At 41.7% G+C, this 16066-nt stretch overlaps 1 long non-coding RNA gene across 2 annotated transcripts in view; it reads left to right on the forward strand.

The window, feature by feature from the left end:
• The window catches only part of LOC134485694 (uncharacterized), a 76457-nt gene extending 61261 nt beyond the window's left edge, over window positions 1-15196 (forward strand). The window contains exons 4-5 of one of the 2 annotated variants that reach the window (XR_010063964.1): window positions 14638-14705; window positions 15074-15196. This is a non-coding gene — a long non-coding RNA (uncharacterized LOC134485694). Of the gene's footprint in view, window positions 1-3637; window positions 3747-14637; window positions 14706-15073 lie in introns of those variants that run through there. The other variant, XR_010063963.1, reaches the window with a different exon arrangement.
• Window positions 15197-16066: the final 870 nt, after the last annotated feature.

Raw genomic sequence — 16066 nt, forward strand, 5'->3', positions numbered from 1 at the left:
CACAAATCTTAATGTACACCATCCATCCAGCAAACAGATTACCTAATTTCCAAAGGCTGTGTAAATATTTTATTTTTCTTCCTACAGAGGTACAAAAACTATTCTGCTTTTCATGTTTATATTCTGCTTTCTTGTCATTATAGCTTTACCATGTACACATATCTCCCCAAATATGTCTCTGCTCGGTTTTAGTGTAAATGTTGTATCATGTTCATTATTGCTGCTCACTTAATCCAACATTTATTTATATTCATCAGTTTCGTTCATTTATTTTTACTTTTTGTATCTTTAGTGTATTTGAATTTAGAGTGTAAATGTTGGAGGACTGGGTATGTGTGGAGGTCAGAGAACCATTTGTGGGAGTGGGTTCCACCTTCTGCTCTGTGGGTCCCTGGAATTGAACTCAGGTCGCCAGGATTGGCAGCAGGTGCCTTTTCGCACAGAGCCATCTTGACAGCACCTTATTTCCTATTTCCACCGGCTCACAGGTCTCTCTGTGGCATCTTCATACATTTTTATGTTGGTTGATTGTCCTCCCCTGTGTCGCTGCCCTTTCTTCCCTTTGGTCCTTTAGTCTCCACAATTCTCCTCACTCAGCACCACTCATTTTGGAACAGATGCCCATTGTCTCTATCTATCTATCTATCTATCTATCTATCTATCTATCTATCTATCTATCTATTATAGAGATCTCTCTTTATATAATGTGATATGTGTATATCACATTACATATCAATGTGCTGTAATACTAGATCAACGAATACCTCAAACCCAGTGAGATGTAAGCAAGGGCAAAGAGAATATAATGGGGACATTGGGGAAATAACATTACAAAGATAGATTTTGACCTTTGCTCAGATGTGGAAAAGAGGAGTGTAGTAGTTGTCCACAAATCATTGTGCATTCTCCTGTGTGTTATATATATGTATAATCAAGACCGTTTCTTCTTTTTCGTTTGACATGGTGTGGTTGGTGGTGCTCAACTCTGAATGAGTCTGTGTGGCACAGGGATCGGAAGGAGGTTACGAGTGAAACCAGACAAGGGATGAAGTGTCAGAAAGGGCGAGGGTATGAGATTTACCTACCTGCTAGTAAACGAGTCAGGCAGCCATATTGTTCAAGGCTGCTGGCAGGAGGCACCGACTCCTGGGTCAGAGAGGAAAGATGATTCATAACCCAGGCCGTAGCCATGACTGAGAATGGAAACTTGTGCCAGTTCCTTGAAAACTTGTTTCTTACCGGGCCACTTGAAGTGGGTTAGATGGGATGTGTGCTTGCAGTGAATTCTGCCCCACGATGGCATTGTGAGCTTCAGGTGCCTTAACCTGCCTGCTCTTTACTCCAGGAAGAAACACTGCAGACCCTGATCCCTCAAAAGCAGTAGACACCAGAGATTAGACATGGTGAATTCTGACTCCCAACACTGACATATGATAAAGAGGTCATTAGGTACCTCAAAAAGGTAATACAAATATATTTCAGAGTAGAGAAGTATTCCAGAGAGGACAACTTCAGTCTATAAAGTCTCTGAAATTTAGTTTTAACTTCAGTTACTAACCACTTTGGGTCAAAATACTATATTTGTGGTGATGATCTAAGGTAACAAGTATGGAAAGTTCTTATATTCAATATCAAACATGATGTTGTCATTTTACATGAGCAAGTTCCCTCATTATGCTACACATTATATAAGGACTCATTTGATAAAAATGATAAAACTATACCCAACCTAAATGCCTTCTTAGAAAATTCAGAAAGCAGACTTAGTGGCGGATTAAGATAAGCTCAGATTTTTTGAAATCTTGATCCCCAGTTTCGGCATTGTTTAGGGAACCTTTGGGAGACAGAGTCTTGCTGGAGGAAGCTTATCAGTGGGGCAGGCTTGAGTGTTAACAATGTCATCCACCTCCCAGTTGCTCTCTAAGCTTTATGCTTGCCATTGGGATGTGATCTCTTGGCTTCCTGCTCCTCCCACTGTGCCTGGTGCTTACCCCCAAGATGGACTGGTATCCCTTTGGCACTGCAAGCCAAAAGCTCTTCCTTCTGCAATTTGCTTTGGTCATGGCACTGTATGACAGCAACAGAAAAGTAACAAACACAGATCTTAAATGTTAATTTTCACGGCACACAGAAGCATAGCTACTAAGCCTTGTACTTGTCTATCCTCCCTGATTTATTCTGATAATCAGAACAGAAGCAGGGAGCCAGATTCTTACGCTCAGAAACACAGTTAGGTTTTTATCTCTTCTTTCAAGAGAACTGTAAAAAAATATAAATGCTTAATATATGTGTCAAGTAAATATAAAATACCGTGATCCTTATTGCTAGAACTCAGATTGAAGCCTTGGTTTCCCTGGAAGTTGCAATATATATTCATAAGGATATAAAACAATTACTGGTGTCAAGAGTTGGTCAGGTGGCTCAGGAGGTGAAAATATCTGCTACCAAGTCAGAGGTTCAATCCCTAGAACCCACATCATGAAAGAAGAGAGCTAGTTCCCACAGGTTGTTTCTGATCTCTGCTCATGTATTGCAGTAAGCACAATACCCAACCCACCCCCCAAAAATATAGTTAAAAACACTGATCTGGTTTCCAGGAAATTTTGATTGAGATACAGGGTGATCAAAGAGCAATGTGCGTTCTTGAACAGTGGCTGCGTCAACATTTAATTTGCTGTGCAGTTTTTACAGATTTGACTCACCTTTAAAGACCAGTAAAAAACAAGCCACAAATATTTAAAATGAGGGAGAGGATAATGTTTGAACTTTCTATAAAGACATATTAGTTACCAGTGAAATTCCCAGCCACCGGATGGTGACTTCCCAAAAAAAAAATAAAAACAAAAAAGCCCAACTATGCAAATCCCTGTGGGGAAAAAAATGCCAGCTCTGGTTGTACTGACTCCTAGCGGCGGGAGCTATATCATATACTGAGTTCTCCCCTTTTCACTACGCTGCAATGCTACAGTGCACTCTGTTCCCGTAGATGGAAAAGCACATTATGTTCTCAAACGATAACCAGGGAAGGATGGTCTACGTGTTGCTTAGGAATTTGCTCAGTATTTTACAGCTCGCTACGGAGAAGCTGTTCTTCATATCTAACCCAATTCTCCCAGGCTGAAGGTTGCTGGAGGTTGGAACCATTTCCTCTGGCTCACAGGATGGAGGACAGCTGGTCCCCATCTGCATACTGTCCCTTTGCGAGTTAGCAGGCTGTGGTTATCCCCCCTGTTTTATCTTCTAAGGGACTACGGTCACATCTACCTAGCCTGTCTTTGTGTCACCTACTTTCAAACTCCTCGTCATTTTTATTCAACCTTATGAATTCTAAATGTTTCCTGTTCCTCATAAATTACGTACAAGACTCGTATTTGCAGCACAGTTGACAGTAATTTCTCTGTGGTATTCCTGTGGGCAACCCATTTCTCATTTAGATGAGGCTCATTTCTCTCTCTAAGCAATAGTGTGTGTTCCTAATACATCACCATCTGTGTTCCCTCTGATGACCATCGTCTTAGCCAGGCAAGCATGCTTTAATTTAATAATGTGAACTTTTCTTTCTTTATCCTTGGGTCACTTCATAAATGTAAATCTTATTGCCAGGTTGAATTAAAATAGATTCTACTTTTCTTTTCAGCTGATCCAAAGACCTCTCTTCTTCCCAGTGGGAACATCAAATATCCATCAATATGACCACCAAATATGGGGACAGTCACCTGTATTCAACATAAAATCTATATAATACTTGGCTTCCGTGTCCATGCTGTTTTTGATGATTTTTTCCTGGAAGAGCATCTCCCTTGTCACTAGCATTCCTGAAGCAGCCTCTGGGGATGGTGTACGCACGTGCAGGGTGTGTGTGGGTCTTGGCTTTGTTATTACAGCAACATTTTCTTTGCCTGTGTAGACAGATCACAAATGCTTCTATGTGAGCTGTGCCATTTGGCTTTGTAGACAGTGGCCTGATGTGCAGCATAGTCACCCTCCCCCTTTGGTATGTCACCAAATTGTGGCTGTGAGCTGTCTCCAATAATCTTCCCATAATGACAAGAAGTGGTAGGTTTAGAAAGGGGTGGGGGAGGAGTCTGACTAGCAGCTGGCTGAAGCAGGGGCTGACACAGCACACCAGACTGTATTTTTCTGGGGTCATGGTTTCAATTCCTACCATGATTCTGTTCAAGTCAAGATAAATTACAGCCATTCCAAGCAGCTCTGACATTCTGGTCTGCACACATGTTAAATTGGCCTCACAGGGCTTTCCATAGTCACGTAGCCCATTATTCTATGGTCCTGTTTGCCAGTTGGCTTTATAATTTAGCTCTTTGGAGGATAAAGAAGTAGAGCTTTTCCTTTCCAAAATTAAACCGATGAATGTTAATTCAAGATTAATCTCCATCAAACTATGTTTCTCAAGACGAGACTTTTTTAGTTTCTATTTTCATTTCATAAGTGAGTGATCTTATTTTTTTTTTTTTGGTTCTTTTTTTCGGAGCTGGGGACCGAACCCAGGGCCTTGCGCTTCCTAGGTAAGCGCTCTACCACTGAGCTAAATCCCCAGCCCTGTGATCTTATTTTTTTATAAAATCTATTTTATATAAATTCTATAAAAATTTTGTATCTTTATTGAAAAATATGGTGTTTTGTTGTGCAGTAAAGAATTCTGATAGCAGTGTTATTATTTTTATAGTGGGATATAACCAAACATCCATAAGAAAAATTGGCTTTTAAGAACAAAGGGACATGTTCATGGGGTTGGGGAGCCAAGAAAAGGTAATGGCTGTTTTAGGATGCAGTTCTGCACAAGTAGAAGTTTGTATTCACATTTGTCTTTAAAACTAGTATCCCTCCATTTGCATGGAAAATTCACGGTGGCCTTGTTCTTAAAAGCTGAATGGTATGAGTGAGTATCCAGACCCCAAAGAACATGCATGGTTTGTACCCACTGATCAGTAGACATCAGCCAAAAAGTACAGAACACCCATGATACGCCCCACAGACCCAAAGAAGATAAGCAAGCAGGAAGTGAGGATGCTTAAATACCACTGGGGGGGGGCAAAATAACCCTGGGAGGCAGAGAGAGGGAGGGAACAAGATCAGGAATGGAGGAGACAGGAGAGAGGCCCAGGGAAGAGGAATGGAGAGTGTCAGGAGAGCAAATGGAAAAATGCAGCTGCCAGGAATGGGGGTGGGGGAACCTCTAGGAAGCCCCAGAGACCTGGAATGAGGGAGGGTCGGAGGACGCAATGTGGGCAACCTTAGCCAAAATGGCGAACAGTGAGGATGTGGAACCTGAAGAGACTACCTCCAGTAGTCAGACAGAACCCCCAACGCAGTGATGTGAACACTAACTCACCTACAAAACTTCCGGCCCAAAATTGTTCTTAAAAAAAAATGCAGGGAAGAAAATGGAACAGAGACCGAAGGACAGGCCATCCAGTGCCATCCAGTGCCATCCAGTGCCATCCAGTGCCCCGCCTATTCTGGGGTCCGTCCCAGCCCACGAACTGGCACCAATCCCTGACGCTGTTACTGATGCCATGTTGTGCTTGCAGACAGGAGCATGGCTGACCTCGGAGAGGCTCTTCCAGCAGCTGACTGAGACAGATGCTGACACAGCCAAGCACTGGACTGAGGTGGGGGATCCCTAGGGAAGAGTTAGGGGAAGGATAGAAGGGACTGAAGGGGATGGAAACCCCACAGGAAGACCAACAGTGTCAAGTAACCTGGACCCCTGGGAGCTCCCGGAAACTGATTCACCAACCAAAGAGCATCCCTGGATTGGTCTGAGGCCCCCCCAGCACATATGTAGCAAAGGGCTACCTTGTCTGGCCTCAGTGAGAAAGGGATTAGGATGTGCCTAATCCTGTAGAGACTTGATACCCTAGGATTGGGGGATACAGAGTGGGGACACCCTCTCAGAGTTGAAGGGGAGGAGATGTGGGGGAAGAACTCTGCAAGTAGGGACTGGGAGGAGGAAACAACATTTGAGATGTAAATAAATAAAATAATTAATAAAAAACAAATCTAGCAATTTTTGTTTTCTAAATTAGCCAATTGAATGCTGGCATGCTGCTACATTCTTTAGTTCTAGCAGTCAGGAGGCAGGTGGATCTCTGTGACTTCAAAGCCAGCCTAGTCTATGTATTGAATTCTAGGCTACTCGGGGCTATATAGTGCAACCCTGTCTCAAAAATCTTGTGAAAATGGGAAAGTGGCTTGAAAATTGTTTTCTTTCCCTGTAAGAGCATTGCTGGCGACCAAGAAAGACTGTCCTGGATGGAAGAGAAGCTTCTGCCACCCCAGCACCTGTCTTTCATTCTTTAACAACACTTACCAGAGAAAAGAGAGTGAATAACAGAAAAGAGGAAAGATGAACTTTCAGTCTCCAACATTTAAGGAGCAGTCAGGCAGGAGGAACAAATGCCAACTGTATAACTTTACAATGTCTACAGGGCCATTTTTTTTTTTAAAAGGCAGGCATTTTGCTGAGTTGTAAGTGACAGGATTTATAGTTAATTAATTAAGGATTGGCATCTACAAAACCAGCGCAATAAGAAAATTCTTGAATTGATCTTTTAAGAAAACACATAAGCATGTACAATGGAACTTCGCCATGTGTTTTTTCATTGTTTCTAAAGGACAGGAATAAAGAGAAAGTCCTAGTTTAATCTGGTTATAAATCAAGTACTTGTTCTTTGATGATCTAAATTAAAAAAAAAAAGACCACTTGCATAATTTAGTATTATTTCGGAAAACAGCTTAATCTAGTTTCCACATTAAACTGAAAAACTGAAATGGGCCAGTGAGATGGCTCAGCAGATAAAGGTACTTGCTGCTTACGTCTGACAACTCAAGTATGACCCCTGGGACCTATGCAAAAGCGGAAGGAAAGGACAGACTCTAGAGGTCCTCCGATCTCCATGCTTGTTCTCAGAGAACTTCCGGTTAAGGTGCCGGAGCAATAGGGGGGGCAGTTTTCAGAGGAATTGAGGGCGAAGATAGGGTGCTATCGGGAGGTTGCAGAACCACTGGGAGAAAGACCTGGTGTGAGGCCACTGTGGCTTTCCCCTAAAGGGAATTGATCAACTCCAGCCTTTTCTCCTTTCCTGTTGTTTTTGTGCTAGCAAGGTATTTGTACTCTACCAAACGCTTCCGCCACAGTGTGCTCTGCTGGTGAAGGCCCAAGGCTGTGAGGCCAAAGTATCACATACCAGACCCTCCAGAACGATGTGATGGCTTCCTCATCGCTTTTTTCCCTCTGTGCATGTTACTTACCTCAGGAAGTTGACCAGCACAGATGCTAACAGAAAGTAGATGGTAAGAGATGAGAATCTGCCCAGACAGATACTGTCCTCCGTTGCGAGGGTAAGACTAGTGTGTGCCCCAGTCAGGCAGCTGGCTTCCATTCGTGGCATGATAATAACCTTCACCAGCAGACAGTGTGGTTCCATTACTGGAGGGGTGCCTGTGGCGTCGCGAGACTGCGCAAGTATCTTAATTGTGACAAACGTCAAAGCCTAGCCTGAGATCCTAGATGCTAATGGCTGAGACAGGATGAAGGACAGAGTCAATGGAGGCTGGGATTCAAACACTAGAGAGCCGACTGGCTAAAAGGAGGAAACATCGAGTTGGGTACACATTCCCCATCACCACCCTCTCCCACAGAATTCCCTATCTTTGGGGAAGATGGAGGGAAGTGATCCTGAGAAGCTGTCACTGTTGCTGGCTCTGCTGGACGGCAGGTAAGAACTCAGGAAACCACAAGGGGGGTTTGTGTGTAGGCCCAGAAACGTATACAGCAGAGAGAACTAAACAGAGTCCTATGGTGGATTTGCAATTGCATTTAATGAGGCTTCTCTGACAGCAATTGCTTTGAGCTCTGACTGTGCTTGGCACTCACGGCTATTTTCACACCTTGGCACAATGTACATATTAAAGACGGACGGAACGACTGAGCCGCTCACCACATGCCTGTGCAGTGGAAGGAAAGGTGGGAGCGGAAAATTGGCAAGCCTCCTTGGACACAGTTAAATTCTCAGGAGGAACTGCTTCAAAGGAGGCTACTTGAGAAAGTCAGAAATAAGGAAACGGAATCCCTTAGGACTTTCCATGGTGACATGGAAAACGCTTTCGATGTTTAGTTTGTAGGCGACTGAGACAAATAATGGCAAATTCAATACAAACTTTTTACTAAAATACTGTCTGAAAAAACAAACTTCCACAGTCAGTATACTTATTAATAGTCAATTAATACAGAAGGAAAACGGAAGCCAGGGCGCTCCGAAAACAAAGGGACCTCCCTTTCTGAATGGATTGCTCTAGTGAACATTTCCATTTAGCACCGGTTTCTGTATTTTTGTGACATTGTATAGTATTTAACTGCTTAAACAGTGACTCTAGGGGTGGCCATAAATCCATCCACCAGGGCTGAGAGGTTCAAGGAAACCTACTCTAGCCAGAGTAGCTGAAGACACAGATTCCATATGGCAGGGGAGGTCGCCAGGAAAGGGTTTCCATCAACTTTAAACACATCTCAGCCAACACAATCAAATGCGTTTGTACAAACCTAAGCAAAGGGATGTTCCAGCTAGCTGGCGGAGGCTGTGGCAGAGGCTGCAAGGAGGTTATTTATAATTTGAGTCACAAGCAATCTACAGTGATAGGCATGCAAGGAAAGGTCACAACGAAACGTTTTATACACTAAACTAAAATTTAAAATTATGCTGACAAAGAAGAAAACAATCGGGGTCATGCAGATATCTATCAACAGAGAAGTCTCTAGATAGCAGGGGCTCCAGAGTAAACAACTAGCAACCTAAAACTAAGAACTTATATTTGCAGCTTGTACCAGCATTCATTGCTGTTCAGAGGGGCAGGAAAACTGTCCTGATAAACTGGGCTGAAACTGGCTTCAACCAAAACAGTTGTTCTTAGACTGCCTCTCCCTTTGCTTGACTCTGATAACAGGCATAGTGGCATTTTCTTGGATGCTGTAGAAACCACTTTTACTGGGTAACTTACAATTTTTTTTCATGCTTTTAGAAGTTAAGAAGCTCAAAATCAAGGTCCCCAGATTTTCTGTGCAATGGGGGCCGACTTCGGTTTCCCCCTTGCTACATTCTCATGTGACAGAGGAACCAGAAGCTCAGATACTACACCAGAGACTCTTTAATAGGGAATCAATTTCATTCACGAGGTGAAGCCTGATGACTTAAGGGCTTCCAGAAAGGCTGTGCCTACTTCATACTACCACAAAGAGGATTGCATTTCAACATGCACTTTGGAGGGACACCCTTAAACTGGGATGTTCCACATGAGATTAACTGGTGGGGTGGATGTGGAGGCAGGAGCTACCAGATCAGTAAAGGCTGACGTTTTACTAGTGTGTGACACGGTGTGTGTGTGTGTGTGTGTGTGTGTGTGTGTGTGTGTGTGTGTGTGTGTGTGAGAGAGAGAGAGAGAGAGAGAGAGAGAGAGAGAGAGAGAGAGAGAGATCCTGGGTATCTTCCTTATGCTTTCTGCCCTCGGGACAGGGTCTCTCACTGAACCTTCACTGTCTGCCTTCAGTCAGGCTGGCATCTTCTTGTCTCCATACTCCCGGGGGGGGGAGATAATAGGTGAGCCATCTCACCCAGGTTTTACAAGGATGCCGAGGATTTGAACTCAGATCCTCATGCTCTTGAGACAAGCTCTTTGCTACAAGAGACATTTCTTCAGCCCTCCTCTCATTATTTTAAAGAAGCATCTAGGGAAACACATTGTTGAGATGTCATGGCTACAACTTCCCTGTTGTGTCTAGAGGGTCACATCATGCAACGTGAGTCCTCTGCCTCTGGTTTTCTCTCCCACAATCTCACTTGAGCCTTAGGTGAAGGGGCTGCATTGTATCAGTTAGGTTAAAAAGCATCTACGGTCATATGAGAATTATTCATAAATGAGTGTATAGACTCACTTTATTAATTTTAATTAATGTACATAAACATTCTTTGCCCCCCAAATTTTTATAGTTTATAGAAAAATGACTATTCAAACTCAATCCTTTCTTTTCTGTGTTACCTCGAATAATGAAATAGTCACCCTACAATGGCTGTTCACCTACCTTCATGATGCTGCAACTGGGAATCCTGGCAGGGTTTGAAGGAAGCCATTATCAATTAGTCTGAAACAGAGTAACACACGCAGGGTCTTAACCCACTGGTCATCCCAGGGTTACATGGGATATGTTTTCTTACTTCAACTCATTTCAGAAAGAGGCAGTATGAACTTTATACTTTTTCTAGAAAGAGGCAGAAAGCACAAACAATTTGAAGTGTTTAAGATTCTATGAATTAGAATGCAATTTGTCAAGAGTTCCGAAGAAAATTGTCCCGGTTATGCTGACATTGATCACTTGGACAGTGAAAACAGGTTGGGGTAGTATCGCACCTACAAATAAGCCTCCCCTCAGTTTCAGCTATGGTCTCATTAAAATGCTCTTTTATAGAAAGGAGGAAAGGTCATAAATAAAGCACAAGAAAAATGACTACTAACGTTTTCCCATCTTAAATAAAATCACCACCAGAGAGCTATAAAGGCTTCTTTTGTATTTTTCTGAAGGTGACTCAGAATGTTTATGACTGGAAAAATTCATTTCCAAATGCTTTTATGTATTTGCTTTGCCATATGTTTGAAACCTGTGCTTCAAACCACCTCCCTGTATACATAAGTAAGCATCCAATACTGCTTGTTTCCAAAGGAATCCTGAAGAAGTACAAGAAACATAGTAATAACGAAACAATTCGGGTGTGCTGTCCAAATGCACAGAGATTTCATGGGATCAAATGTTTGGCTTAGTTCCCTTTACTTAAAATCGTAAGAATAATTTATTTATAAAAATGAAGCAGATGGATGGCAAGGTGGCTCAGTGGGTAGAGGTGCTTTCTACCAGGGTTGACCTATATTCGAGCCTCAGAACTCACAAGCTAGAAGGAATGGGAAAACTCTTACATGCTGTCCTCTGGCCTCCACAGGCACATTTTATATAAATATAAAATATTTACATGCAAGACATTAGATAGTTATAAAACACCTATGTTTATGAGGGATACAATGTATATTTTTATGCTTACATGTTTATTGTCTCAGTGTAACTGATTTTTGAAACCATCTGGGACCATTACTGTAATCAACTGGATTAGCTATTTTTGACAATGAGGTGTTGCTAGTGTTGCAGTAAAAGTTAAAACAATGGCGGAACCAGTTTCCAAGCATTCTCACTCTGCTGTATCCGAGGGAACTGTTTCTCTGTTAGCTGCTTTCACACACTGTGAAAGCAGTGTGGGTAATATCAAAGTTCCAGAAACCTGTAATTTAGGAATTAGATTTACATGTTAATTTCTCAATCCACAATACATCCACACAATAAATTCACCGACAATTAATAAAAGATAGAAACCCCCCACCTAGACAAGATAAAATTGACCTAGTCTACCTGGATCTGTATCATCCTGCTCTGTCACCTCCACCTTGATTCCTCTCACTCCTCCTTCTCCTCCTCCCTTCTTCCTAGGCATTTTCCTGCTTACCTTTCCTTCTCATCCAACGATAGGCTACACCTTATCCTGGACCTGCCTTGCTGCATAATGACATCATCATACTAGAATTTTAAGTAAAACAGTAATGTGACTATATTGCTATTTAGAAAGATTAATTTAATCATGACATTTACAGGGTAGATCTGAAGAAGTGAGGCTGTAGGTAGAAAGACCAGTTTCTTTTTTTTTTTTTTCCTAGCTGCGACCAAACTTTATTGATATCTTTTTTTTTTGGAAATTGGAATTTAATATTTTTTTTAAATTTATTTAATACTTAATAATAATTCTTTGGTTTCCGGGCAAACATCCCCCTCCCCCCTCCCCTTCCTTATGGGTGTTCCCCTCCCAACCCTCCCCCCATTGCTGCCCTACCCCCAACAGTCTAGTTCACGAAAGACCAGTTTCTAATGGTGTAACTTAATGTTCAGGACAGTGTCCTCTTCCCGTGTCCTCAAATATACTCTGGTGGCAATTTTTATAAATTCCCTAGAAGTCTAATTGGCACCTCAATTGGAATGGTCATTTATGGCATGCTAATGGATTGATTTTCTTATCAATTGTGAAAAAAAAATGAACTGTATTTAGTAATCATTATCTCAAACAATGGGTCAACATTCTAAGCATAACTCTAAAAACCATGTGCCAGTAGGCTCTACGCACAGTATATCCTAATAAACTGGAATTCATTTTACTGTCATACTATAATTGCTGTGGTTTACATGCTGTGGTCTAGAGTAAGCAAACATGTCTTCTACAGGAAGCCTAGACTACTTTTTACTTTGTTGGCATGTTGTGTATTTAACAAAACGAGTATCTTTAACCATTTATTTCAAGGAGAGTGAAGTCAAGGGGTAGGGACAAACTTGCATCTGCCTTTCAGGCTTTCCAGTTAAGTAAAGGAACACACATTCAACATCTCATCCCTGGGTCTTCTTTTAGGTGATCATTGCCACATTCTTTTTCTCAGAGAAGCTCTTAGGAAGCATCAGTTTACATGGCTTTCTCTGGCAGAAGACTCGGAGCAATACAGAGCCAAGGTGTGCAAGTTGTGGCCTGGCTCAGCTGGTAATAGCCCTGCAGCACCAATCTGACCACCTGACCTCCATCCTACATCCTACCTCTCATCATTAAGGGTGACAACTGACTCCTGAATGTTGTCCTCTGGCCATCACACATTCATCTCAATGTTTTTTCTCTTTCTCATGTATATCATACACACAACAACAACAGCAACAACAATATATGGTACTAGATTTAAAAAAAGAAAGATACAAAAGGATGAGTATAGGATTGATTTGTGTGACTTGAAAAGATCAGGGGAGAGCGTGTTCCAAGAGTAGTTAAAGTACTTATTGCTCACACAGAGGACCTGAGGTGCTTCCCAGCACCAACATCAAGTGCTCACAACCAACTGTAACTTCAGCTCTCAGGGATCTATTATCCACTTCTGGATACTTCACTAATACTAGCACACACACACACACACACACACACACACACACACACACACACACACACTCAAACCCTCTTTTGCAAAAGAAGAGAGATGTGGGAGAAGCAGTAAAAGAGGTGTGCTAGCCTCAGCCTCAAATATATATATTCCTTGGTTGCAGATACTTGTTAGACAAAGAATCATCTTTAGGCATTAGAAAAGCAGGTCAAAAACATAATCAAAATATAAATTAAGATAAATATTTTGGCATATATATAAAGTGGACATATTCATGGAATAGATGAAGAAAATAACATCAGACTCAGTAGCCTCCGAGTAGAGAATTTTTGGTGTAATAGAATCCTGTCAGGTTTCTGGGGTACGAAATATATATTTATCAGGGATGAGACCTTAAGTCATCCAACAAGAGAAGTAAATTCTCTCATTACTTTATAAAGAACATTCAGCAAGTAACTTGCCTCCTGGGATATTTCTCTCCTCTTCACTGAGCCTTATGACTCACACTCGAAACTTGGTATATTCTAAAGGAATCAAAGTTAACATGCTAGAAACGGCATCCGTATTTTCCCAGCACAATTCTCAGTAGACACACTATGGAATCAGCTTAGGCCAACTGCCGAACGCATAAAGATAATATGGTGTGCACATCAAGGAAATAAAGTGTTGCTCAGCACTGAAGAAAAGAGCACATCATTGGCAGAAAACCAGGTGGAACCGAGATGATCCTACTAAGTAAAGCAGGCACGTTTGGAAAGGCATATCTGGAGTGGCTCTCCTCCATGTGGGACCTAAACATAGAAACGAACAGATTACATAAAGAAGAGAGGGGACTATTAGCAAAGAGAGGAAAAGAGGGGTTCTAGTAAGGAAGGTGGAGGGGGGCAGAAACAAGCATGCTTCATGTGCGAATGAGTGGGCAGATGGAAGTCTATTTTTCGATGAGTTTAATATGCTTTAAGATACAAAAGAAAACCAGAGCTGTTAAGATGGCCCAGTGATGCACTTGCCTGTTCTGAGCTCAGAATGCGCGTTAGAAGAAGGAGACAACCATTGCCACAGTGTTCTCCCCTGACCCACACAGGCACACCACATCACACACTCACACACGCACAATAGTAATAATAATAAGTAATAATAATCAAAGGTAGATTTCTGAAGCAACCACATGGGTTTTACTTTTAAACTTACAGCACTCATCTTTTGACCTTACCGTCACCACTGAGGACTTGTCTTGAGAGCTTTCCCTTAATAGCCTGAGGAAGTGAAACGATTCACTTAATGATACTGTCTTTCTACTAAACAAAACATGTGCACTCCCAATTTAATGGTTTCCAAAGCTCTTGGTCATGGCTGGAGAGATAGCTCAGTGGTTAAGAGCTCATGCTCTTTTTCCAGAGGACCGGGGTTTGATTCCCAGCACCTATGTTGAAGTTGGCAATAGCCTGTAACCCCTGTTTCAGGGATTCTGATGTCCTCTTTTGACCTCTGAGGGCACCCGGCATGCTAATAATGCACAGATATAAATGCAGGCCAAACAACATACATGTAATAAAGTAAAATAATTAGAAGCCTTTAGCTAAGAATTGGGCATTGCCATCTCTTTCACTGCAGGACAAGTGGCCACATTGACAAGCTGAGATTCTAGAACCCACCCAGGCTCCAACAAGGACTAAGTTAAGGTGAGGACTTTGGCAAACGAAAACTCCTTTTTCTTTGTTAAAAATCCTCACATTACTCATTATTATTATTATTATTATTATTATTATTATTATTATTATTATTATTTGTGTGTGTGTGTGTGTACATGTGGAGGTCAAGGGTCGATGTCATTTTTTTTTAAAGACAAAGTCTTGCACATGGTTTGTTACTGATTTGACAGGCCGATGGACAAGTAATTCCCAGAGATCTGTTTATCTCCACCATCCTGGGTATTACAATATGAGTTATCTGACCCAGCTTGCTGTGAATGTGCTGGAAATCATTATGTCCACAAACATTTAATGATCTCTCTCTCTCTCTCTCTCTCTCTCTCTCTCTCTCTCAAAAGTAATGTTAAATGATGCACCTTATGGCCTTGGAAGAACAAGAACACACCAAAACCAACAGCAACAGATTTAAAGAAATAACATCTGACAGAAATTAATTAAAGAGAAAAAAAATATCAACAAAATTAAGAGATGGTTCTTTGGAAAGATAAGGCAAATGAACCTTTAGCCACCTTAACCAAAAGGAAAGAAGAGATGATTCAAATTAAAATTAGAGATGAAAAGCAGATATTACATCAGATACAGGGTTGTACACGAGTCTCCCCCAAACTTTACAAGCTATTTCTATTATCCTTGTTCCCAAAGAGCTGAAAGGTAAGGAATTCTTATTGCTGTGATGCCTGTATTTAAAACACAGGGTCCAGAGGCCCCTGAGCTGTACTGGCCTGAAGGCTTCTTCCCTGAAGACAAGCTTTCATGGTACCAGAAGGTATTATGCAAGCTTCCAAAGGAGGGAAATGACCAACATTCTATCCTATGATGCCTGTGAAACACAACAATGACCAGTCTGGCCCAATAGCCCTAAGGTGCAGTAGTGGTACACACGCCTTAGTGGTAATCAACTGCTCTCTAATTGGACTTAAGATCCTCTCAACAAATGGGGAATTACGCCTGGTGATAGAGTCCTGGTCAACTTTCCCGGGCCTGTAAAGTGGTGAATCTTGGAGAAGAACCTGCAACTGCCACTCTCCTTAACCAGCATACTCCCGAACCATGGGCAATGCTTATATTCAAAGGATTTAGCCTTTCTCTTCTCAAAGGCATGGTGTTTTACCTTGAATTATTTTGGTGTTTTTCTTTTTTACTTTTCTTTCTCTCTTTCTCTTTCTTTCTTTCTTTCTTTCTTTCTTTCTTTCTTTCTTTCTTTCTTTCTTTCTTTTTTCTATTAAAGAACTAGGGAGCCAGCCTGCTACAGAACAAGAGGACACTTGAAATAAACATACTGGATTCTGAGACGAGGCCACCCTCCATGCCCCTTGAGTCCTCCTTCAGTA

Source organism: Rattus norvegicus, chromosome 2, assembly GCF_036323735.1.
Source record: "Rattus norvegicus strain BN/NHsdMcwi chromosome 2, GRCr8, whole genome shotgun sequence".
Classification (NCBI taxonomy): Eukaryota; Metazoa; Chordata; class Mammalia; order Rodentia; family Muridae; genus Rattus; species Rattus norvegicus.